The 26686-nt window shown below is 43.1% G+C and overlaps 1 protein-coding gene and 1 pseudogene across 1 annotated transcript in view; both read right to left on the bottom strand.

The window, feature by feature from the left end:
• The window catches only part of LOC115085620 (regulating synaptic membrane exocytosis protein 2-like), a 914496-nt gene that overhangs the window by 97267 nt on the left and 790543 nt on the right, over window positions 1-26686 (bottom strand). The window lies entirely within an intron of this gene.
• On the bottom strand, window positions 24938-25094 carry LOC115086349 (annotated as a pseudogene).

The following is a 26686-nucleotide window of genomic DNA, read 5'->3' as shown; positions in this document are numbered from 1 at the left end:
ACGTGGGGCGTGTAATTTGGTGAGAATCCGTCCTGACTACATTTGGAAAACTGCCAGTAACACTCGAGATGGGCACTAGAAATACTTGGTGATGCCCTTTGGCCTCTGTAATGCGCCCATGGTATTCCAACGAAAGATGAATGAAATCTTCAGAGATCTACTATACAGCAAAGTTGTGGCCTATCTGGACGATATCCTTGTCTTTTCCAAAGACTTCAATACTCATTGCGCCTATTCGAGAAATCCAGTTTACCTTTCCTTGGTTATATAATTTCTTCGCAAGGCTTCTCTATGGATCCAGCCAAATTAAAGGGAATCCGGGATTGGCCACAGCCAGTGGGCCTCAAAGCGCTCCAGCGCTTCTTAGGATTCCTCAACTACTATCGTCACTTCATTCCACACTATTCTATACTGAACTGCTCCATTGACTGCCTTGACCCGTAAAGGCCAAGACCCACGAAATTGGCCGCCTAAGGCCGTTGCCACCTTTCATCGTTTGAAGGAACCTTTCCAGAAGGGATCCTGTCTGCACCATCCTGACCCGACTCGCCTGTTCTTCGTTGAAGTTGATGCCTCTGCTACTGGGGCTGGGGCCATCCTGAGTCAAAGTATCGCCTCTGGTACCGTAGTTCCCTGTTCCTTTTACTCCCGTAAATTTTCATCTGCAGAGCATCGGGGATCGTGAGCTGCTCGCCATAAAATTGGCTCTCGAAGAGTGGCACCCGTGGTTAGAGGGCACACAACACAAATTTACTGTGTTCACCGATCATAAGAATCTGGAACATTTGAGTCAAGCACAACGTCTCAATGCCCGTGAAGATTGATGGGCCTTGTTCTTTTCCAGATTTGATTTCGAACTTCGCTATCACCCAGCCGACAAGAATCTCCAGGCAGATGCCCTATCACAATCCGAAGATATTCCAGAAGAGCAGACTCATATAATTGATCCGGCTTGTATTTGTTTATCTGCCACTCATCCAGTTCCTGCTGGAAAAACGGTCATGCCCCGACGGCCTTAACAAAGAGTTCTCCGCTGGGCGCACGATTCTAAATTTGCTGGTCACGAGCACGATCTGTGGCACTGCTCCAGCGGTTCTTCTGGTAGCCTACTTTAGTCTCAGATGCGAAAGCGTATGTCGAATCCTGTAACATATGCACACAGCAAAAACCCCCGGTCGGGCGACCTTGGAGTCTTTTACAACCACTTCCAGCACCCGAAGAACCGTGGACTCACTTGTCTACGGATTTCATCGTGGATCTGCCACCTTCAAAGGGTCACACCATAATATGGGTCACCATAGACCGTTTCTCAAAAATGGCACATTTTGTACCTCTACCAGGCCTACCATCTGCTCCAGAACTAGATGATTATTCTTCCATCATATCTTCAGACTACACGGCTTACCCATGGACATTGTTTCAGATCGAGTTCCTAAATTTGCTGCCAGGTACTGGTGCTCCCTCTGTCGGAAGTTCGGCATAAACATCAGCCTCACGACCGCCTATCATTCCTAAGCCAATGAGCAAGCTGAGCAGATGAATCACTCCTTGAAGGCCTTCCTGTGTGCTTATATCAATGACTGACAAGATAATTGGTCAGACCTCTTGTCCTGGGAAGAGTTTTCACACAACCATCACATTGCCACTGCTACTGGAACTTCTCCATTTTCAGTCATCTATGGGAAACAACCACGACCACCATTACCCATACCTCTATCAGTGCTGTCCCCTACGGCACAGGCTACTGCGGATGCCCTTAAAACGCTATGGGAACAGACAAATCTCCGCTTGCGTCAGGCCGCCTCCTGGGCCAAGAGAACTGCCTGCAGTCGATGTCACTCGGCTCCTGAATTTCTCCCTGGCCAGAAAGTCTGGTTAAGTACTCGATACATCTGACTTTGAATTCTGTCTCAGAGATTTTCTCCTAGATACCTTGGTCCTTTCAATGTTACCCGCCGCATCGGACCTGTTACATACCAGCTTCGGCTGCCTCCTATGCTGGGAATACATAATAAATTCCATGTATCGCTCTTAAAGCCTGTGATCTTATCCTGGCCTGCCCGGAAAGCCCCTGAGCCACCTCCTTTGGTGGCAGAAACCGATACAATGTACAAGGTCCATGAAGTCCTAGACGTGCACCGTAGGGGCCGCCAGTGGGACTACCTCCTCTCCTGGGAGGGATATGGACCCTAAGAAAATTCATGGGAACCAGCTTGAAACATCCTGGATAAGACCCTCCTCTTGAATTTCCATTGTGCCCATCTGGGCAAACCCCAACCTTCAAGAGGGGGGCATAAAGGGGGCAGGGTACTGTTATGCGTGCCGCCCGCGGCAGACCTGCCTGCTCACCTTCTCTTGTGGACTCCAGCTTCTGGTTCCTCTTCACTGGCAGCGGTGGGCTGCCAGCTCTAACCTCGGGTCGCCTCTGGTGGCTCCTGCTCTGCCATGGTCCCCAGTGTTGCCAGCCAAGACATCCTTGCTCATCGGGCCTCTCTGCATGGCCCGTGGAGAGACACTGCCATCGGCGCCGCACCCCTCTCTAGGCACGCATGCTCGCATTGATAGTTCTTTTAAAGGGCTTGCTGACCACCTCCATATATATGTTACTTTCAGTGGGGCCTGCTTTGGCAATGGGATTAGCTAACGCACCAACTATTGACTTTGGTATGCATCACAGAAGATACGAACCTGGCCGTAGCCCCGGATGCTGATGTCAGACTCTTCAGCATATAAAAGCTCAGGCCTCGCTCCATAGCATTGCCTTTGCAACAGGTCTCCTCTACTCCGAGTACTCGTTGCTGATAGAGATTCCACTCTACTTTGTGTTCCTGATTCCTGTGGTTCCCGGTTCCTGTCTTTCTCGTTCCTGTCTCATCTATGTGTTGGACTGACTCTGGATTTTGACTCTGCTTTGTTTGACTACTCTTCAGCTCATCTCCAGCCCCGGACCTTTGCTACGCCTGACTACTCTTCAGCTCATCTCCAGCCCTGGACCTTTGCATCGCCTGACTACTCTTCAGCCTATCTCCAGCCCCAGACCTCAGTTATGCTTGACTATGCCTGCCTTCTCTGTGCCGTGACCATTGCCTTGCTTGACTACTCCAGCATTCTCCATGCCCTGACCATTGTCTTGATTGACTACGCTACAGACCTTTCTGTGTCCAGAGTTCTTCGTTGCTTGCCATGACCTCCACTTGCCTCCGGCTCTGATCCTAGCCTGTCAGTGACGCCTCCTCTCACCTATCCTCTGGACGTGGACTTACAAGGCTTCGGCCTTTCTTTGCTCGAGTGCCTCCAGTTACCTGTTGTTCCTTTGGCGCCTGAGTTACTGTACCGAATCCAGCCCAGAGTAGAACTACGCCATCTACCAGCTGCTGTCTCTGGGCTGAACCACTTCTCGTTACTAACTAACCTCGAGGCCCACCTAAGTCCTGCTGGCCCCAGCACCCAAAGGCTCAACCCGAAGGGAACGAGGGCTGGTATAGGTGAAGTTCCAGCAGCCTCTAGCTTCAGCCCACTCCACCTGCCAACAGTGGGGACCCGTAGATCCCTACCTACTGGTTGCGTCAATCCCACCTCGGCCCAAGGGTCCACCTCCGACACAACACTTTCTTTTTCTTTTGTAGCATTAAAAAGTTCTGCTGAGGTGAGGCAAAAAGGAAAGGCAGAGTAACTGCCAGCATAGAAAAGAGATAAAGCCTCTGAAAGAGAGATAGTACATGTCTGTGTGGATCCTCGGACAAAACATCTGAGGGACTCAGGAGGCAGTGCATGCACATGCACAGTAGTAAAACTTTACTGAGCTAGAGAGATGTGTTTGATGCCATCAGATGACACCCCCCACGTGCCATAGCTAATTCAGCTCTGCTTATCAACAGAGAAAAGGAGTGTCAGTTGATCACCTACATCTATCACAATTCCATCCTTGATAAAGCATTTGACATGCATGTAATATCTTCTTCCCTTCTTATCTTACAAGGCAGTTACTAAAATGATATATTCTATAATCTTTATTGTGGTCACCATGTCAGTCCACTTGAATATGTAAATGCACTTTAAAGTGCCTGAAAAGCTGAATATAAATAAAAAAATAAATATAATAAATAAATAATGGATAACAAACAAGTTATAGGTGATACCTATTTATTGAGTAGGTACAGCTTTTTGTTGACTTATTTTTACATATCAATTATATGAAACAGACAACATAGAAACAGAGAATATGATGGCAAATGAGGAGAAATAGGGCCACCTAATCTGCCCTATTTATTTCCTGGTACTGTGTGTAACTACAATTGATATCTGGTTTTCCTATAATATTTTCGCAAGTAGAGATCTGAGCTTATTCAATTAATTTTGTTACTATTTTTCTCTCCACCAGCCCTATTAGAAGGTGGTTTTATGCATTCTCCATGCTTTCCATCTTGCAGAATTATGCACAATATTAGAGGTAATGTTATGGTCGTGGACCCTTGGGCTGGCTGAGACGGTAGATGTTATACTGTGGGGACCCTCAGGAAGTGTCACAACCGGGAAGTGGCGCTGAAGAGACTCTGGAGGAGACTTCGCCACTGGAAGCCCGAGGTCCCCCCAGGAGGAGCCCGTAGGGACCCGGGCCTCTTGGACTTAGGCAGGACCCTATGCAACCAAGGATCCGGACAGCAGCCGAAGAGGTGGATGGTGAGGACGGCTGGACCCAGGAGGCCGGAAGAGTCTTCACCCTTGGAAGCCTGCAGCTCCCCCGGGAGGAGCCCGTGAGAGCCCGAGCCGCTGGGACTTAGGAGAATCCTCTGGGCCAGCGAGTACCGGATACCTGAGGTGGTGGAAGAAGCCGAAGTTGGATTCCAGGAATGAAGCCGGGTCAGAAACCAGAAGTCAGAGATCCAAACCAAAGCCAAGGACGGAAGCTGAAGACAGAGTCAGGGGACGGAGCCAGGTCGGAAGCCAGAAGCCAGACGTCAAATACCAAGACCAGGAGCGGAAGCTGAAGACAAGTCAGGAGACGAAGCCGGGTCAAAGCCAGAAGACAGAAAAGACGATCCAAGATCCCACGCAGCAACTAGACACTCCGAAAACAGAGGGAACCTCGTTGCAAGGCAGGGACTGGTCCAAGCTGCAGGGTTTAAATACCCTGCAGCGTCTGACGTCATCCGGAGGCCGTCCACTAGATTCCCCGTGCTGGCCCCTTTAAGAGCTGAGTCCCCGCATGTGCGCGCGCCTAGGGGGCGGGACCCAGCGCGTCGGGTCGGCGGCATCTCCCTCGCGAAGGGAGAGCCACGGCGGCAGCCATGTCGGGCCTGGATGGCCGAAGATGAGTCCGCGTGGGCCGGGCCGGCCCTGAGTTAGGGGGAGGGACCGGGGCATGGCCCGGTCCCGTAACAGGTAAGGTCTCATCAATAATATGTACAGAGGCATTATCTTCTCGTTTTAACTTGTTTTTTCTGCTGGTATTACCTCTGCACCCTCCAGCCTTCTGGCTCTGGTCACCATCTTACCAAACTATTTTGTTTCATTGAAGGTATCATCACAGTTATCCTGAGCCCCCTTTCTTGGTTAGTGCACATCAGAATCTCATCCCCCATCATGTATTAATCCCTTGGAATTCTGTACCCCAAATTCATGATTCTGTTCTTTTTGCATTGAAGCTAAACTGCTAAGCATGCAACAATTTGTCATGCTTATTTAGATCACTTCTCATTATGTTTACTCCTTCAGTGGTGGCCACTCTGTTGTAGAACTTATTGTGATCTGCAAAAAAGCAAACTTTTCTTTCTAACCCCTCCACAATATCACTGATAAAGATACCGAGATCAATATTCAGTACCACTTAGCAGGGTCATTTATGAGAGAGAGAGAGTGAGAGAGAAAGAAATATGACACTCGCTATTTATACCATTGTAAGAGGAGGTACTTTTAACTCGGTGTGGGATTTAAGGGTCAGGTAGGTTGTTTTTTTTTTTTTTGGGGGGGGGGGGTTACACACACAGTCAGAAGTACGAACAGCAAAGTTGACATCACTGAAGATTTTCTGTCGCTTGAATTGATGAAAGGTACAAGAGGAGTTGATTTGTACAATGCACTCTACCTAGCTTCAAACAAGCTAGGTAGAGAGTGCATCAAGCACAAAACAAAGTGTAGACATATTTGGCTTTATAACCCGATTACTGTGCGTTACTCTATTACATTCCACATTAGGAGTTGCTCATTACCATTCACTCTGCCCAAACTCCTCCCACTTGCAAAGAAAATGTGAAATTTGCATACTAGTGTACATTGTGCTTTTTAATGCTATATCCTTTTTGAGATGCGGTGACTAGACTTGCACACAGATTTCAAGCTGCAGTCTCACCATGGAGCGATACAGAAGTATTATGACTTCCTCTGTTTTATTTTCCATTCCCTTCTTAATAATTCCTAACTTTCTGTTTGCTTTTTGATTGCCACAGCACATAGGCAGATGATTTCAAAGTATTATCCACTATAATTCCTAAATCTCTTTCTTGGGTGATAACTCCTAAGATAGAACCTAACATTGTGTAACTACAGCAAGGGTTATTTTTCCCTATATGCATCACTTTGCACTTGTCCTCGTTAAATTTCATTTGCCATTTGGAAGCCCAATCTTCCAGTCTTGCAAGATCCTCATGCAATTCATCACAATTCACTTGAGACTTAAATACTCTGCATAATTTTGTGTCATCTGCAAATTTGATCACCTCACTCGTTATACCCCTTTCCAGATCCTTTCCTGTCCTCTCTGTCCTTCCTTAATAAGTTATAGCCAGGGATGGCTATATTCCAGTCATGTGACTCCGTAAACTATGTTTCTGTAATAGCAACGATGTCCAGATCTGCTTCCACCATTAGAGCCTGCAGGTCTGAGATTTTATTGCCCAGATTACGAGCATTTGTGCTCATAGCTTTCCAGCTTCTCTCCTTCAGGTTACTGCTCTTCTTGGACTTCTTTTGTGCCTCATTCAGCTGACTTTTGTTATTAGGAGTCAACACTAAGGAAACGGATCTAGGTGTCATCGTTGAAAATAATGTTGAAATCTTCTGCTCAGTGTGCAGCAGCAGCCAAGAAAGCAACTAGAATACTGAAGATTATTAGGAAAGGAATGGAGAATAAAACAGAGAATATCATAATGCCTCATCCTGAGTATTATGTGCAGGTCTGGTCACTACATCTCAAAAAAGATATAGCAGAATTAGAAAAGGAACAGAGAAGGGGGGTGACATTCCAATTTCCTTCTGCCACCCCCGTCCTCTAGTTTAAATGACTTATGGCATAGAATTTGAATTTATCACTTATGATCTTTTTTCCTGCCACAGACACATGTAACCCATCTTTGACGCAGAGACTTTTACTGTTCCATATTTGGCCCCAGCCCCCAATATATCCAAAACTTTCTTCCTTACACCAAGTTTTGAGCCATGCATTGAAGTTATCTATGTGGCTTAGCCTCTCTTTCCCCTTTCCATGAACAGGTAGCACTTCTAAAAAAGCAATAGTCTTTACCATGTGACTAATTTGCTTCGCCAGAGTCTAGAAATCTCTCTGTACCACTTGGATATTGTTTCTAGCAAGGTTGTTGGTTCCCAGATGGATGATAATATCAACTACAGAGACCTTAATTTCTTCTTTGACTGCAATGACTATCTGAATAACATTTCAACCTGCTGATTATCCTGGAAGGCTTTTCGAAAGGATCCTATGTGAGCCCCCTCCCCCCTTCGTCCTTTGGTGGAGGCCTCTATTGCCAGTATTATTGAATGAGGGAGTGCTCAAACAGGGATTCCTTCTTTGAGAACTGGGGGGTGTAACCGCTACTACAACTGTTGCTTCATATCTTCTGTGATGCATACCAAAGTCGATAGTTGGTGTGTTAGCTAATCCCATTGCCAAAGCAGGCCCCACTAAAAGTAACATATATATGGAGGTGGTCAGCAAGACCACATTTATGGCTAACACCATATGTCCTAAGACAGGGGTCGGGAACCCATGGCTCGCGAGCCAGATATGGCTCTTTTGAGGGCTGCATCTGGCTCGCAGACAAGTGTTGCCACACTTTCCCGCTGACCCAGCTGCTCCCCGGTCCTCCTCCGCCCGGGCTTAAAATGCTGTCAGCCCGGGCGGAACGCGGCAGGACAGCTGGAGTCAGCGGCACCGGCGTGCTCTCTTCTTCCTGCCCCCCCCCCCCCCCCGCGGCCCGGAAGAGGAAATGGAGAGTTTCGGGTGCGTGCCCGGCAAGTAGAGGCCACACTAGTGCGCTCGGCATCGGCCCGAAGAAAAGAAGACTGCAGCGCGGCTCAGAGGAAAATGAAGAGCTTCAACCGCGGCCGATGGGACTCCGCCTCCGCGAGGGCTGAAAATGAAGAGGTTAGCGTTGGGAGGAGGCTGCTGCTGCCGTGAGTTCCCGGGGTGGGGGTGGGGGAGAGAGAGAGTGAATGAGCGAGCAAACACACATGCTTGCTCACTCATTCACTCTCTCTCTCCCCCACCCCCACCCCGGGAATTCGTGGCAGCAGCAGCCTCCTCCCAACGCTAACCTCTTCATTTTCAGCCCTCGCGGAGGCGGAGTCCCATCGGCCGAGGTTGAAGCTCTTCATTTTCCTCTGAGCCGCGCTGCAGTCTTCTTTTCTTCGGGCCGATGCCGAGCGCACTAGTGTGTGTGTGTGTGTGAGAGATTGCATGTATGTGAATGATTGAGAGCCTGTACATGTGAAAGAGAGTATGTCTGTGATTGAGAGCCTGCCTGTGAGAGAGAGAGCATGAATGTAAGTTTACCATTGGGAACCTGTGTGTGTAAGTTTGTGATTGAAAACCTGTTTGTGTGAAAGAGTGTGTGTGTATGATTGAGATCCTTTGTGTGTGAGAGAAATCATGTGTATGTATGATTAAGAGCCTGTGTGTATAAGTAAGAGAGAGATCATGTGTGTCTGTGTGTGATTGAGAGCTGGTTTAGGTGATGGAGCATGTGAGTATGTGATTGAGAGCCTGTGTTTAAATGAGAGAGAGAGACCATGTGTGTCTGTGTGTGATTGAGAGCTGATTTAGGTGAGGGAGCATGTGAGTATGTGATTGAGAGCCTGTGTGTAAATGAGAGAGAGACCATGTGTGTCTGTGTGTGATTAAGAGCTGGTTTAGGTGATGGAGCATGTGAATATGTGATTGAGAGCCTGTGTTTAAATGAGAGAGAGAGACCATGTGTGTCTGTGTGTGATTGAGAGCTGATTTAGGTGAGGGAGCATGTGAGTATATGATTGAGAGCCTGTGTGTAAATGAGAGAAAGAGAGGACATGTTTGTAAGCATGTGAATGAGAGTCTGTGTGTGAAAGAAAAAGACAGCATGTATTTATGTGATTGAAAGCCTGTGTGTGTGTGTAAGCGTGAAAAGATAGACAGCATGTGTGTAAATGTGTAATTAAGAGCCTATATAAGTGAGAGAGAAAAAACATGTGTATATGTGAGTACTGAGAGCATGTGTGTATAGGTGTGTCATTGAGAGCCAGTGTGAGAGAGAGCGCAGGTATGTGACTGAGAGAGGAGAAAGTTCCAAGCAAACCACCCCACCTCCTGCTAATTGAGAACAATCTCAGGACACCTGGATATCAAACATTCCCAGGTATGCAGAGCAAAAAAATTTTTGTATCCTTATTATTTTTCATTACTGGGTCTTTGTGTCTGCTATTTTGAAATATTTTGTTGGTATCTGGAAATGTTTTATGAGTTTTTTAATTATTGGATATTCCACTCATCAGCTGTTTCGAAATATGTTCTTTTTGTTAGTACAGTTTTACTGCTGATGATTTTATATTTCTTGATTTGTTTTATAAGGATGGGTGATGTTTTTCCTTTGTTACACTGCATACAGAGACTCTGGCTTGTTGCAGTTTCCAATTCAGTTTTTTCTGCATGCTTCTTGTTATGCGTTTTGGTCTCTTTATTCTATGTTAGGTGAGGGACAGCACGTGATTCAGGTGAGGTTTTCTGCTGGCGTGTAGTTTCTGTGTAGGACTCTATAGCAGCCTGACTTGGTCCGTTTTCCTAATAGGAGATGTATTGGTGTCTTAAGGCCTGGTGTAATATTTTCAGAGACTTATTGTACTTTAAAAGCGTGATCTTACATAAAATGCACACATTTACTTGTATTTAGTTTTAAACATATTGTATGGCTCTCATGGAATTACATTTTAAAATATGTGGCTTTTATGGCTCTCTCAGCCAAAAAGGTTCCTGACCCCTGTCCTAAGACCACCAGCAGTGCTCTAGATGTTGAGTGTGGAGAGGAGAGTAGTTTGTGAATGAGTCATCTCATGACATTCTTTCTGAAGGCAGGAATGCTTTCTCTTGCAGTGAGTCTTTCCATGCTCCAAAGAACTTGATCCTCTGAGTGATGACTAGATTTGATGTCTCGGAATTGACTAGGAAGCTCAACTGTTGTAAAAAACAAAGGGGCGGATTTTAAGAGCCCTACTCGCCGGTGCGCCTATGTTCAATAGGCCTACCGGCGCGCGCAGAGCCCCGGGACTTGCGTAAGTCCCGGGGTTTTCTGAGGGGGGCGTGTCGGGGGCGTTCGGGGGAGGGGGGGTGGGGCCGAGCGGCGCGCAGTTTTTGGGGCGGGATGCAGCGTTTCGGGGGCGGGCCCAGGTGCGTGGTTTCGGCCCGGGGCGGTCCAGGGGCGTGGCCGCGCCCTCCGGAACCGCCCCCGGGTTGCGTCTAGGCGCGCCAGCGGCCCGCTGGCACGCGGGGATTTACTTCTCCCTCTGGGAGGCGTAAATCCCCCAACAAAAGTAGGGGGGGGGTTTAGACAGGGCCGGGGGGGGTGGGTTAGGTAGAGGAAGGGAGGGGAAGGTGAGGGGAGGGCGTTAGCAAATTCCCTTCGAGGCCGCTCCGATTTCGGAACGGCCTTGGAGGGAACGGAGGTAGGCTGCGCGGCTCGGCGCGCGCCAGCTACACGAAATCAGTAGCCTTGCGCGCGCCGATCCAGGATTTTAGCGGATACGCGCGGCTACGCGCGTATCCGCTAAAATCCTGCATACTTTTGTTGGCGCCTGGAGCGCCAACAAAAGTACGCCAACGCGCCGTTTTGAAAATCTACCCCAAATTGTGCAAAGAATGGAGTACTTCCTTCCAAAAACTTATTGTGACCAGCCAGTCATCCAAGTATGAGAAAATATGTATTCCTTGATGATGACAATACTACTCTGCAGCATTTCATAAAGACTCTCAGAGCTTCTGATATGCAAAATGAGAGTACCTCATATTAGCAGTGGGAAGAATCTGACTGAAAGCAAAGTTTGCACCAATGAGAAGGGTAGATGGGTATGTGAGCAGGGCACACATCCATTTGTCCTTCAAAGGGAGAATCCTGCGAATTAATTCATTTTTAATTTCTCTCAAAGTAAATGTTTGTTCAAGTATTTCAAGTCCAGAATGGGCCTCAGTGCTCTTGACTTCTTGGGGATGAGGAAATACCCAGAGTAGAAGCCTCCCCCATGTTGGGATGCAGGGACTCGTTCTATTGCTTGTTGTTGAAGAACTGGATGGACTTCAAGGTGAAGCTACAACAGGTGAGATGGATTTGGACTGAAAGGCACAGAATAAAGAAAGGATGGTAGCTAGGAGGACGACAACTGGTAACCAGAGTGCACAATTTAGAGGACCCAGATGTCTTTGGTTATCTGATGCCACAAATCTATGAAAGTCTAGATTCTTCTCCCCACCAGAATGGAGGGGTGAGGATTATTCAGAGGGATCAAAACTGAGCCTAGGTTTGGGTTGGGCTTGCTGTGTGGATTTTGATTGATGACATTCCCACTGCTGAGGTCTGGATGGAAATACCGGCTGATGGTAGGCTGTGAGAGGGAGTAGACGGTACTGCTGAAAAGACCAGTAAAGTACTCTGTGGAAGTATGGTTGTTTGTACATGAAGAAGGAGTCTTGAAGCAGAGGGATATTCCGGAGCCTTCAAAAGAGATTGCACTGCTATGTTTGAATCTTTAATCTGAGTGACTGAGCTTCTCACCGAAAGATTGTGACCTATACAAGTATGTCAGCCAATTTTTCCTGCACATCTTCACATATGCTGTTTATTCTAAGCCACACCATACATCAAGTCCCAACTGAAGCTGAGTAGATACGTGAAACAAAATTGAATACTCATACACAGATCTGAGAAGGTGATGGATGCATTCTTCCACATCCATAGAATATAGAAAAGGACTTAGCTTCTGAATGCATTAGTGAATTTATTGCACCATATAAAATTGGTGAATAATGATGCTAGTGGAAAGCATGGTGCTTTGAAAGCTTTGGTCTATGATCTTTCCCTGGAGGCAAGTTTGAGTGAATTATGGTCTTTTTTGCTCTATTATTTTTTTTTTTATAGCAAACTTAACTACTATAGATTGGTGTGGTAGTTGGACGATGCTGAATCCCAAAGATTTCTGAACTCTGTATTTAGGGACAAGTTTCCTCATCATAGTCTCATCAATCAGAGACTTTGTGGTAGAGATTCTCCTGCTTCGGTGGCTGAGTGGAAAATTTCATATAATAGGATTTTGAATGTTAATAAGAGGGTCATTATCAGATATTATCAAAGTACCAACTGAGAGAGGAAAAATGTGATTGCTTTTCTTCCTGCTGGGTCTTCCTCCAAAAAAATATGGGACAGGCAGTCTCCCAGGGGTAGAGAGGAAAGACAGAATCTTGGTGGAAATAACTTAAATGGAATGCAGTTATATGTAAATAACTGAAAGTATTAACTTGTATTTATTACACTTTAGCAAGTTTTAAAAACAAGTATGCAATAGCAATAACACTATCAGGATTAATGTTTAACAATTTTCATGTTATATTTAAATAGATAGCTACACATTTAAAAAAAATGAAATGAATAGAATGGGTTCTTTATCCCAAAAGAGTACTTATTAGATAACTTGGCTTCTTTAAAACAAACTACTTTATTCTCTTGTAAAGTGTGTTTCTTCACTGCTTTTCCTTAAAGAAATTGAGTCTTTGTAACTACTTGTTTTTCAGGCATAAAGTATGACCATGGTTTCTGAAGACGGTTAGGGAACGTGCACTGTCTCTGGCCGGTCCCATATTATGGAACACTATGCCCCTTGATCTAAGACTTCAGAGAAATCATAAACTTTTCAAAATACACCTCAAAACCTGGCTCTTCAAACAAGCCTTCTATAAAGCGAACAACGCACGCAAATAAATAAGGATACGCGGATATACAGCACCCAGCATATAGTCTTCAGAAATTATTTTATCCCTTAGATAATAGCAGTCAACAACTGACAGGTTGAAAAGCAAAAGCATATACTCTCCCATGAGAATTTCATCAATGTAAACTCCATGTCATAAACCAAAAAGTACTTAATGTGTAGCTGTTACCGGATAATATTGGCACCCTCTATGTAAAGTATGATCAATTTATTTTTTTTTATATATATATATATATATGTGCCTTATTGTAAACCATTATGATGGTAAATAACTTAATGACGGTATACAAAAACTTTTAAATAAATAAATAAGTATAAACTGTTACTCTCCCTTGTTATTTGATGTTGGTGTCTCTCTTGGTTACTTTCTTTATATATGTGTGTGATACTCTCTTTTTGTCTCTGTTGTAGACTATAACTCTCTGTAAGTATTCTCTTTCTCTCCTTATAATATTTAAATCCAGATAACTAAGTACGCTGGTCTCAGTCTCTTTTCCTAGGATTCCCCGGTAAATGTTAGTGATATCTCAGTTTTTCCCTAGCCTAGCTTGCTGTGTTGATACTGGGATGGATACAATTAGCTGTTTCCTTTGCTCTGCAGTCAATCTTTGTCCCCTCCACTGATGATTGATAACATATCTGGCTAAACTGCTGTTAGGGATCGCAGCTTTTGCAACTGGAGGGACCCTGTCACTGGATCCAACTGAGGGGCGCAGTTCCTGGTTTGACTTGTGCCTAACTAAGCTTTAAATAATAGAAATAGTGTATTCCTAATTACCCTGACAGCAAAAGTATCTTCTGAAAGTGTTCTAGTTGAGTTCCCTCAAGCTTTGGTCTAGAAGCCTCATTGAACTCGGCTAGCTAAGTGATCGAAATAAAAAAAATTACTGAATTTCCCTCTCTTCTGTCTATGCACAGAGAAATGATTGCAAGTGTCTTCGGTGTGCTTAGTACTCTCTCTCATATTCTTTATACTCACACACGCTAATTCCAGTTTAATATTTTCCTGGCTGGGAATTTAGGTAATATAAGGCTGAATCAGTTTCTTTAACTCTCTTAGGATTAAACTATATACTCTGCTCTGTAGTACAGATATGATATCACACCACTGTATTTATATCTGTTTTTTCTTAACACACTCACAATTCTGTGTGTACACTAATCTGTTCCAGTATTTGATTTGTTTCCCTAATATTAGAGTAATGTTCTCACACCAGGTGGGAGATGCTGTTTTGAAATACTGCACTCTATATTTTTTTTTAGCAGTACAGGTCTTATAGTAGAGTTCTGGTACTCATTTACCTTACCAGCCACTTGACCAACAGTTTAGGCAAATTGATCCTTATACTCAATATTAGCTTGCCAGAAACCTTGTCACAGAGTACGGAGACTGACTGTTTCTCCTTTCACCAAGAATCCAGTTATCATATAGCAGAGATTCTCTCAGGAGATAAACTTCTCTCATGGACTTTAATTTATCCTGTTCCCCTTGATACTAGAGAAACAGAGATTTAGAAGGGATATACAGAAACCTAGAGTATGTGAGGCCCTCGAGGGAGGGGCGGGGGGAGAACTGTGGTCAAGAGGATCTGAAAATAGGTCAGAACGCATACCTGTAGAATCTTCTCAGCCTACTGGCAGAGGCTCTCTTATCCAGGATTTCAATGATGAAGAGGGTGAACTAGGAGATTCTTCTGCTTATTCCTGAGGGGATATACCCTGGTCAATTGCCTCTAATCAACTGGCCTCCACTGCTAGAGAGTGCAATAATGAAGAACCTGTTACATTTGGCGGTCCAGGGGTTACCCCCATGGATCACTGCACTCACCACTGGTTGCAGCCAGGCCATATGACCCTGACATGCCATGGGATGTTGACAGTGATTCCAGCCCTGGGCCAGCCCGCCATTCCTAGATCTGGTGAGATACCACCAGTGATCCCAATGCGGTAGGATGCTGCAGATGACTCCTGTTCAGTATGCGTGGCGTCTCGTGCCACTAATTAAAGGGACTGCAGGCAGGAAATCCCCCACTGCCCCTAATGATGACATCAGCACTCAGACTCTATGTAAGGGAATGCTTCAGAGACAACTTGCCTCAGCAACAGGTCTAGCAACTTGTATTTTGCCCCAGTGTTTTGTCTTTGTTTTTGCTTGTCTTCAGTTTCTGCTTGTCTTTGGATCCAGCCTTGTCCTCAATTCTTCAAACCAGCCCTGTCTTCAATCATGTCCAGTTTGTCTTCTGTCTTCATTTGCTTATCTCCAGCCATGTCTCTGATGTGCTTACCCTGGCCTTCCTGCCCTGCCTATCCATCCTTTGTCTTCTCCTCTCAGATGGACATCTGGTTTGACCTTGGCCTGTTTTTGGATATGCCTGCTGCCTACCTTTGACCATTGCCTGGACTTTGGACCTGCCTGACCTCCACCTGCCTATGACCAAAGCTATCCAAGGGGCATCCATCTACCATCAGCAGAGACCCCCACCTAAGGTTTGCTGGCCCTGGCACCCAAAGGCTCAACCTGAGGGGAATGAGGGTTAGTGGAACATCCTCTCTGGAGGCTAGTATAGGTTCTTGTATCTGAATAGTTGGTTTATTGGAGGAGAGTGGTCCTATGGAGCATACTGGGACAAGTGTTTCCAAATAAAGACTTTCCAATAGCATCCTTGTAGGAGTGAGGGTTCTCATTATTGGAGGGGGCAGGGGTAACATGACACCCTCTGCTGCAGATCTAGGATGGGCTGCATAAAGCTGTGTTGGTAGAGCAGTCTGATGGCCTGTTGGTGGGCCTGATGCTATCAGAAGCTTTGATAGAGTGGAATGCTTGTTTGCTCTGGAAGAATGTACCTTTGATTGCTTCAATGGTTCTTTAGTAAGTTGTGTTGAGGATGCTGGTGCAGAACGAGGATGTTGCCTCGCCTGCATCGGGATTGTTCCATATGTTCTTGTGCTATGTATTGTGGGGTCATGCAGTGGAGGACTGGACGTATTGTGCGGCTGGTGTATATAGGCCTCAGAAGCATCAATGAAGCATGGGCCATGGATACTGCGGGCTTTGGGGTATGGTGCATTAATACACCAATACATCATAGATCAAATGCATTGATATGTAATGTGTTAAGCGCATCAGTGCGCCATGTATTGAGTGCATTGGTCTGCTTTGAGTTGAATGCATCAATGTGTTATGTATCCAGTGCATTGGGTCATTGTGGCTACATGCATTGGTACATTGTGCATTGAGAGCATCAAGGTATAGACAGAGTGTTTTAATGCTTTGCGTTGACAGTGCCAATAATGGCTGTATTGGCAATGGTGCCAATGGGCCGTGCTTGGAGACCTTGTGTATCGTCAACACAGGCTTCAATGGCTCCAACGATTGATGCAGCATCTTCTTTGATGCAGGGCGGCAGACATAACTCAACCCTGTGGCTTTGGCCTGAGCCAATGGATGAATCTTTGAGGAGCTCCTGCTCAACTCTTTTTGGTGAGGCAGATGATGCTGCAACGTGGGAAGAGGATCTGTTGTCACTCTGAATAGATTTACACAGCTCCCCAATTTGAATCACCTTGGAATGTTGGGAGTGTGGGGACATCTGTCCACAGGTGTAGCAATTTGTCTGGTCATGTTCCAGCCCAAGGCACTGAATGTAGAGCACATAACTGTTCGTGAAGGACATTATCTTGCCACAGATGCAATTTTTAAAATTTCAATGCTGTTTTTTTTTTTTACTCTGCCCCGATATGTGGAGGAGGTAAGGCCTTTGGAAAAGAAAATTTCCTTTTCTAATTTTTTTTAAGTAGCACTGAAAAGTGCTTTTGTTGGTACTGCAATAGCATTGGGGGAACTATGAAAGAGTATACCTGAGGTAGAAATATTACATTTTAAAGTTTAAAGAAAAATTATGAGGAGAGACTGAGTAAAAGTTCGTGTTTGTGCTCAAAAAGTGACCAAGGAGGCTCACAAGGCAATGTCCGTGCAGGAACTCCTGACCATGCTCAGTAGAGCTCAAATGTGTTCAGTGCCACCGGATGATGTCACCAATATATAATGAAATAACAAAGTGGTGGATGCCACAAGAAGTCTTTTTCAAATATTTATTGATGGAGACGTTAAAATCATATGCAAGTGCCCGACTCTGGCCGAGTTTCGCCACTACAGGTGGCTGCCTCAGGGGCTACAAACAAATTTCATGATTATAAATTTTGTGTTGTGCAAAAACCAATACCAAATCAGAGAGGGGGTGATTTTGATAAACTCCTTTTGCAATTAGAGCAAAAATACATTTTTGATTTTAAGACTTTAATCCCTGATGGTCTAAATAATGATACTGATCTTTCTGTTTTTTTTTATAAAAGATCCAACTGTACTCTAATATTTACCTTTTAATAAGAATTTTCATTGAGACGTTTTCTTTAATATAATTTTGACCCTCTATGTTATATAACCATCTACACATCCAGTATTTTTACTATTTAATTTTATTTTTCATTTTTATTCTTAATTTTGATCCTCTGACCAAAATAGAATCTTTGTTTATGTTTGAATAAAAAATTTTGTGTTATTACATGTTTGTATACACACAGTTCTTCATCATGAATATACACTTTTATCAGATCTTTTTTAAGTCATATAATTACACAAACCGTGACATTCCTATCATTTGGGTGGTTTGATACCAGATTCGCCTTAATTGATTGCCTGACCATGCCCCTTAATGATTGATTTGGTTTTTTCAGCATCACTACCCACTTTCTAAAAATGGCCCGTTTCGGCAATTTTACCGAGAAATATTGTGTGAGTAGTAACTGACTGTGCCGATGTACAAATAAGATTATGTTTGCATACTGGCTTGAAAGAGTTATATCCGTACAGAACCGCTTCCATGGTTGCGGTTTGACTGTGCCGATGTACAAATAAGATTATGTTTGCATACTGGCTTGAAAGAGTTATACCCACACAGGACCGCTGCCATGGTTGCGGTTTGACACTAGAGATTTGACTTATCACAGGTGTAGCCTAATGGTAGCGACTTTGGCAAATGTTTGATTAATTTGTTTAATCAAATATTTATAAGAATTTATTTATAGACATTAGATTGACGTTTTTTTATGACACCACAGTACCAAATAATTTTTTTATGGTAGTTTTGACACCGGATCTGCCCCAATTGATTGTCTAACCACGCCCTTCAATGCCTGATTGGTTCATTTTGGCGCCAAATCCACCCTTTAAAAATGTCCGGTTTCGGCGTTTCTGCCTAGAAGTTTTGTGTGAGTGGAGACGGACCGTGCCGGTGTAGAAATAAGATGTAAGTCCTTAAAGTGTATCACTGTTTTAGTTGCAGAAATTTTGATGCTAGCTGTATTGTTAAAAGATATGTTCACCATAAATTTGTTTCCAAATAGCATTTATCCAGCTATGTGATCGCTTTAGTATTAAAAAATTTTTTTTTCATAATGGCACTGATCCACCATAGCTTGAATTAGGTGGGAATCACTCTGGTATTTTCACATTAAGCTTTGCATGAGTAAAGACGGATTGGGTTGAATAAGAGATATATTGACACTGCATCATAGTTGCAGTTTGATAAATTTCAGATTTACCTCAGAACAATATTTATTTATGCGACCTCCATATTATTCACATTCACACAGTAATTCACATTCACATTCACACAGTATCTCACATTCACACAGCAATTGATTAAATACACGTTTTTTTCACGTTTTCATTGATACATTAAAGTTGTAACTTTGCGGTAGTCACTTGAAAATAGTGAAACAGTTTCAGAAGTCTGTTTTAGGCAGTCTTTCACACGATTCACTTATTCACATTTGATTCTCAAAAAATTTTTTTTTAATAGATTACAACACTGCTACAATTTATATTGGTTTTTGGCACTGTACTCGTCTTAATTGACTGCCCAAGTATGCCATTTACTGCCCGATTGGTTTGATTTGACGCCGATAACCATCTCTTACAAATGTCCGGTTTCAGTGTCCTTGCTTAAAAGTTGTGTGCAAAAAGATGTGTGCGATTAGATACGGATCGTGCCGGTGCAATAATGAGACACCTGCTAATATATCATTTGTGCGTTTTCCTAAAAATCGCTTCACGTATTTACTTGGTATAATTTGGAGGCATCCTCTAATTAAATAGATCCAGGAGGTTGTGTGGGTTTATAAGGCAATTAAGTACTTAAATTGTTAATGTATCATATTGAGTTGCGTTTTGACATACAGTGTGCCAACACTTTTACACCCTCTTGAATAATACAGCTAAAGGTTAGTTTACAGCACTACTGATTCATTGCAAGTCATGTCATTGGGGTAAAAACCTTTAAATGAACTTTCAATTAAATTCAATATATATTAGTAGAGTTGGTCATCTTCATTTTTCAATTTTCCTTGTTCTTTGATACCTAAACCAGCTATCTATGCACTAGGCACTTTGCTTTTTTACAAATAAATGTATTTATTATCACTTATATTTATTTTTAATTATGTTAATTTTATTTAATTTTGTTTTTATCATTACATCAACAGAGGTTTTATCTGGTGTGATTGATTTTAGATGGTTTTTAAAAAAAAAAAAATTTTCTGTAGATAACCTATTTTTTACATTTGAATATATCGAATGTATGAGGGTCTAGATTTATTTATTATTGATTACTATTTATGATCAAATAGTTATAACTTGTTGAGTATTTTTTGATATATCTCTTAGATATACATGCACGTCGGAATCTATTTAGACCATCATCCCACTGATTCTCTGATACAAAAGGTATTACTCATTTATTTTAAGGCTATGCAGTTTATCCTGTCCACTAATTCTCTGATACAAAAGGTATTACTGATTAATTCTAAGGCTATGCGGTGTATCCCGTCCACATAGATGTTGTTTGTTTCTATTTATTTTCCTGTCATTTTAATTATTTAATTATTTGTTGTAATTATTTATTCATATGGTGATTTTATATTTTATGAGGATTTTTAATATCTATTTAACTCACATTTGATTGTTTCATTTATTTATCAGTTATTATTTATTATGTTTTATCTGAACAATTTATGTTTTTAAGACATGTATTCCCAAAATTCTGTGCTCTCACCTACTAAAAATGTGTTCGATAAACTATCTTATTTTTATTTGTATTGCCAATCAATTTTAATAAAATATATTGGAGAAAGAGGTAAGTTTCATATTACTGGTGCATGCCTCCACGGCCTTGCGCCCTTCTCGTAGTATAATCATTAACTTGCCTCCTTCCTCCTTTTGTAATTTTTGTGTGTTTTATAAATAATTTTAATATAGTATTTATGTCAAAAAATTTTTTTTAAATCAAACAAGATTTTTAAATTAATTGTAATCTCCACTTTGCATAATCGGGATAAAGCAACTTATATTTTTCTTCTATTGCTTTCAATATCTTATCAACTTTCATTGAATGACTAAAATTCATATATCCCTTATGCTCATGAACAATTAAATTTCAATCTCCTTTCAATTTATACGCCATCTATCTTAAATATCCCTAAAAGGGTTTTGTGAACGCCGAGTTCCTATATGTTAAACTACCACTATCCAAATGGAACTGTTAGGGACTTATCTCCCGACACAGCTGCGTTTCGGTCTTTCTTCCTCAGGGGAGAATGTCCATTCCTGTTATCCTTAGTTCATAGTTGATCCAAAGTTCATGGCGTTTTTTCAGGCTATCCGTTCTCTCTCTCCGGCTTACAAGCTCCGAGTGGCGGCGTTATTCTGAGCGCTTTCTTTTTGCTTTAAAAGCTAGTCAGCAGATCACTGCTCAACCAATGGCGTTGGATACGTGTTACATCATATTCACCAGCAAATGCTGATTGGTGGTCTCAAAATTAAAGGGCCGCTTGTCCCACGTGAACATACGTAAATTACCATTCTATTTCAAATTAGACTCGCCCACTCTATCTCTTCGTTAAGTCCATGTGGAACAACAGTATTCAACCTAAAAATCCATTGCTGTTCAATGTAATTCAATTTCTTCTTTTCATCTCCACCGATGTTATTACTTTCAACCTTGTCTATAACCGTCCACCTGAGTTGATCAAAAACGTGATCGTGTTCCATGCAATGTTGCACCATAGGTGCTTCCACGGTTTTTGTGTTTAATTTCGATCTATGCTCGATCAACTGAATTCTTATGACTCTTGATGTCCTGCCCACATAATTCTTAGGACAAGGACACTGAATCAGATAGATCACATTTTTCGATGTACAATCCGTGTCTCTACTCCTCTTTATACAGTACCCTGTAACGGAATCCTTCCATTCATTGCCCTCGATGGTGGTTTGACACATGTCACAGCGTTGACATGCCTTATGATTGCCACCTCGAATTTTCTCTTCCGTTTCTCTAATGATATCCGCATGAACCACCATATCTTTTATATTACAACCTCTCGTTGTTGCTATTAATGGGAGTTCTCCAAACGCTTCATGCACAGATAAAATGGGCCAATGTCTTCTTATGGAAGCTGTAATGGATGCCGTTGCTGTACTTTGTGGAATAATACAGGTGAGTCTACCTTGCTCCTTCTTGCTTCGATATTGGAGCAATTGGTTGCGATCAGCATATTTTGCTCTTTTATATGCTCTATTTATGATTTTATTAGGATATCCTCTATCCTTGAATTTATTCTTTAAATATTCCGCTTGTCTTTCAAATTCTTCTTTGGTGGAGCAGATTCTTTTATATCTAAAGAATTGGCTTGCTGGTAATCCTTGCTTCAAGGATACAGCATGATGACTGTGATATTTAAGTAATGTATTCCTCTCCGTTTTTTTATGATGTACGGTTGTTTCTAATATTTGTTCTTTTCTTTCTATTAATACATCCAAATAGGATATTTTTTGTTGGCTACTTTCTGCTGTGAACTTTAAATTCTCATCCACTGTATTAATCCACAGTACAAATTTATCCAATTCTTCTTTAGATGACATCCAAATCAAAAAGACGTCGTCGATGTAGCGACGCCAATATGTAATCTTCGACCACCATTGAGATTTGTATACCTGCAATTCCTCGAATTGTGTCACATAAATGTTAGCAACTGAAGGTGCTAACGATGACCCCTTAGCAATTCCATGAGATTGGTGATAAAACTTGTCACCAAATCTGAAATAATTGTTAGTCAATACCAATTCCAGAAGTTGTTGCAAAAACTGTAGGGGTATACGCTGCTTCCTTTCTTTGACCAACTGAGACATCACTGCTTGTATAGCCTGTTGTTGCGGGATCTGCATATATAAGGATTGGATATCCATTGTTGTCAACCAACATTCTCCTTGTGTGATTTGAATTTCTGAAATTTCCTTCAAAAACTGTATCGTATCTTTCAGATAAGATTTTGCTCTAATCACTATAGGTTGTAAAATCTTGTCAAGTAGAATCGCCGGGGGCTCCAACACTGTATTTCTAAGTGAGACGATTGGTCTTATCGGTGGCGGTATAATATCTTTATGTACCTTTGGAACTGAATATATCAATGGAATTTTAGGTTGTTTATTTTGTAAAAAACGTTTCTCTTTAAGTGTCAAAAACGGCACTTCTTCTGTAAGGTCCTGAATGGACTCAACTAACGTTTGAGTGGGGTCCCTGTCCAGTATATGATAATATTTCTGATCTTCTAAATGTTGTAACATTGTGGTTCTGTAAGTGGTAATGTCTTGTACAACGATGGCGCCTCCCTTGTCAGCCGGTTTGATAACTAGTTGACTTTCATTAGATAATGTATGGAGGGCTGTCCTCAATTCTTTAGTAAGATTGTGATATCTAGGGGTTTCTTTCGTTTCCATGATTTCAAGATCCCTTAAAATCATGTGTTTAAACGTGATAATGTGTGGGTCTATCGGACCCTGGGGCACCCAACGTGATTTAGGGCGAACAATAGAATAGTCAACGGAGCTCGAAGCCGCTTCTTGCAGACTGAAAAACAGTTTAACTTGTAGTTTCCTTATAAATCTGTGTATCCAAATACGCGTGTCAAAAGGCTTATGAAATTGGGTTGGAACAAATGAAAGTCCGTTTTCCAGTACTTGTGTCTGATAGTCAGTCAGAGGAATTTTTGACAAATTTATCACCGCGGAGGATAGTTATGAACTAAGGATAACAGGAATGGACATTCTCCCCTGAGGAAGAAAGACCGAAACGCAGCTGTGTCGGGAGATAAGTCCCTAACAGTTCCATTTTGATAGTGGTAGTTTAACATATAGGAACTCGGCGTTCACAAAACCCTTTTAGGGATATTTAAGATAGATGGCGTATAAATTGAAAGGAGATTGAAATTTAATTGTTCATGAGCATAAGGGATATATGAATTTTAGTCATTCAATGAAAGTTGATAAGATATTGAAAGCAATAGAAGAAAAATATAAGTTGCTTTATCCCGATTATGCAAAGTGGAGATTACAATTAATTTAAAAATCTTGTTTGATTTAAAAAAATTTTTTTGACATAAATACTATATTAAAATTATTTATAAAACACACAAAAATTACAAAAGGAGGAAGGAGGCAAGTTAATGATTATACTACGAGAAGGGCGCAAGGCCGTGGAGGCATGCACCAGTAATATGAAACTTACCTCTTTCTCCAATATATTTTATTAAAATTGATTGGCAATACAAATAAAAATAAGATAGTTTATCGAACACATTTTTAGTAGGTGAGAGCACAGAATTTTGGGAGTACATTTATTTGGATTTCTCATCACAAGCGGAGAGAGATACTGATTTTTAAGACATGTATGTCATAAATTCTTCTACATGTTTGTTTGTAGCCCCTGAGGCAGCCACCTGTAGTGGCGAAACTCTGCCAGAGTCGGGCACTTGCATATGATTTTAACGTCTCCATCAATAAATATTTGAAAAAGACTTCTTGTGGCATCCACCACTTTGTTATTTCCTTACGGCTCTACTGGATCGCCTACCCTGTTGTTTTTTGGGTCCACCAATACATAATGGCTAATGCAGTCTGATTATTAATGGAATAAAGATTTTTTTCCATAGGAATAGCTTGGAGAAAAGTTATTTTTGAAGTAGGCCTATACCCAGAGGTAGCATTTCAAACTAGCAGATATTTTTAAGTGATTAACTGAAAACCTCTATAAAATGACAGGGATTTATTGTAGACAATGCAAGAAAATATACTCTTTATATTTATTTCACTGACACTTTCTTTGTTATCAGCTCTTGCATTTTTTAGCAAGTAAAACAACTTTAATATGGATTAATATATTTTACATTTTTTATATTTCCATTCTTTGATATTTCTGCTCTAGCAGTTTTGTATAAACATAAGAGAAAGATGTGATGAAATTGGCTTGGGCAGGATATATATGTGGATGGATGTGTATGAGTGAGTGAGTTTATGTGTTTTGTGTGACACAAGATATATGATAGTCACTAATTGTAATTGTATTATGTATATTTATCTTTTTGTTTTTTTTGTATAATTATTTGGGATATTTTTGAAATATGTATATTTTGTACCAATGAGAATGTTTTTGTAAGAAAAATTTATTATACATATTTTTATGGCTTTATGCTTGTTGCGCGGCGCACCTGTGCAGCCGCACAACCGGCTCAGCTTACCAGTGCGGGCAGATCTGCAGTTGGGTGGCAAGGCATCCGGGACATCTCCCCCAGTGCGATCTCCGACGTCGCTGAACACGAGCATGAGCAACCCTCCAGATCCTCACCCCGCCTCTTAAAGGGGCCAGGGACCAGGAAGTGTCCCACCCCAGGAAGTTTTCAACTAGCAATAATCACGCCTCAGTTTTGCCTCATTGGCTATGATACTGCCACCCCAGGAAGTGACATCATTGACAGCTTCCTTTAAAGCCTGGGACCTGCCTGCCGGTCTTTGCCTTGCAACAAGTCTTCCTGCCTAGCTGTTTCTCTGCCGTGGTTGTGATTTGGATTGCCTGACTCCGCCTGCCTGCGACCCGGATTGCCTGACTCTGCCTGCCTGCCTGCCTGCCTGCCGCCTGCCTCTGACCCACATCATCTGACTCTACCTGCCTGCCTGCCGCCTGCCTCTGACCCGGATTGTCTGACTTTGCTGCCTGCCTGCCGCCTGCCCTGATACGGATTATCTTTTGGACTTTGCCTGCTTGCCTGCTGCCTGCCTTTGACTCGGATTATCTGACCAGCCTATTGCCTGCTTCCTGCCCTGATCTGGACTTCACGGGACTTTGTCTTCCTTCTGCCTGTCGCTGAGACCAGTCCACACCCGGATTCCACCTATTCAGGTGAGGGGGTTTCATATTCACTGTTGATTCTGCCTTCCGACAGTGAGGGTTCGTGGGGTCATCTTCTGATAGCCCCATCTCACCTCGGTCTAGGGTCCACATTCCGGCTGGCTCCAGCCAACAATACTTTTATTGTACATGTTTACAAATTGAAGTTATTTCTCTCATCTAGAGTTGGTCTCTTTAGTGAGAGTTGGATACTAATCACTTACGTCATAAAATTGGCTTCCCCATTCCAAAAAACACATTACTCTAAAATTTCACATACTCCTTAATGATGAAAAAGTTATTTTTTAAAGTTGGTATACTATGGTATCATATGTTGACACTGGATTGGCTTAGTTATTTTTTCAGCCCTGCTTCTCTGAAATACTTAATAGTGAAGTTGCAACAATTAATAATGAACACTGAAAGCATATACTAAATAAAACCAAAATGTTCACGCAAGAAGTCAACAATAAAAATAACAACAAAGACCCAGTAAAACACAAAGGGGCGGATTTTAAAAGCCCTGCTCGCGTAAATCCGCCTGGATTTACGCGAGCAGGGCCTTGCGCGCTGGCGCGCCTATTTTCCATAGACCCGCCGGCACGCGCAGAGCCCTGGGACTCGCGTAAGTCCCGGGGTTTTTCGAGGGGGGCGTGTAGGGGGCATGTTGGGGGCGGGGCCGATCGGCGCGGCGTTTCGGGGCGGGATGCGGCGTTTCGGGGGCGGGCCCGGGGGCGTGGTTTCGGGCCAGGGCGGTCCGGGGGCGTGGCCGCGCCCTCCGGAACCGCCCCCGGATCGCGTCTCCGCTCGCCAGCAGCCCGCTGGTGCACGTGGATTTACGTCTCCCTCCGGGAGGCGTAAATCCAGGGATAAAGGTAGGGGGGGGGGTTTAGATAGGGCCGGGGGGGTGGGTTAGGTAGAGGAAGGGAGGGGAAGGCGAGGGGAGGACGAAAGGGAGTTTCCTCCGAGGCCGCTCCGATTTCGGAGCGGCCTCGGAGGGAAGGGAGACAGGCTGCGCGGCTCGGCGCGCGCCGGCTGCCCAAAATCGGCAGCCTTGCGCGCGCCGATCCAGGATTTTAGCAGATACGCACGGCTATGCGCGTATCTACTAAAATCCAGCGTACTTTTGTTGGCGCCTGGTGCGCCAACAAAAGTACGCGCTCGCGCTG

This window comes from Rhinatrema bivittatum, chromosome 2 (assembly GCF_901001135.1).
Source record: "Rhinatrema bivittatum chromosome 2, aRhiBiv1.1, whole genome shotgun sequence".
In the NCBI taxonomy this organism is placed as follows: domain Eukaryota; kingdom Metazoa; phylum Chordata; class Amphibia; order Gymnophiona; family Rhinatrematidae; genus Rhinatrema; species Rhinatrema bivittatum.
Note: the sequence above shows the minus strand (reverse complement) of the source record. Positions and strands in the feature narration are given on the sequence as shown.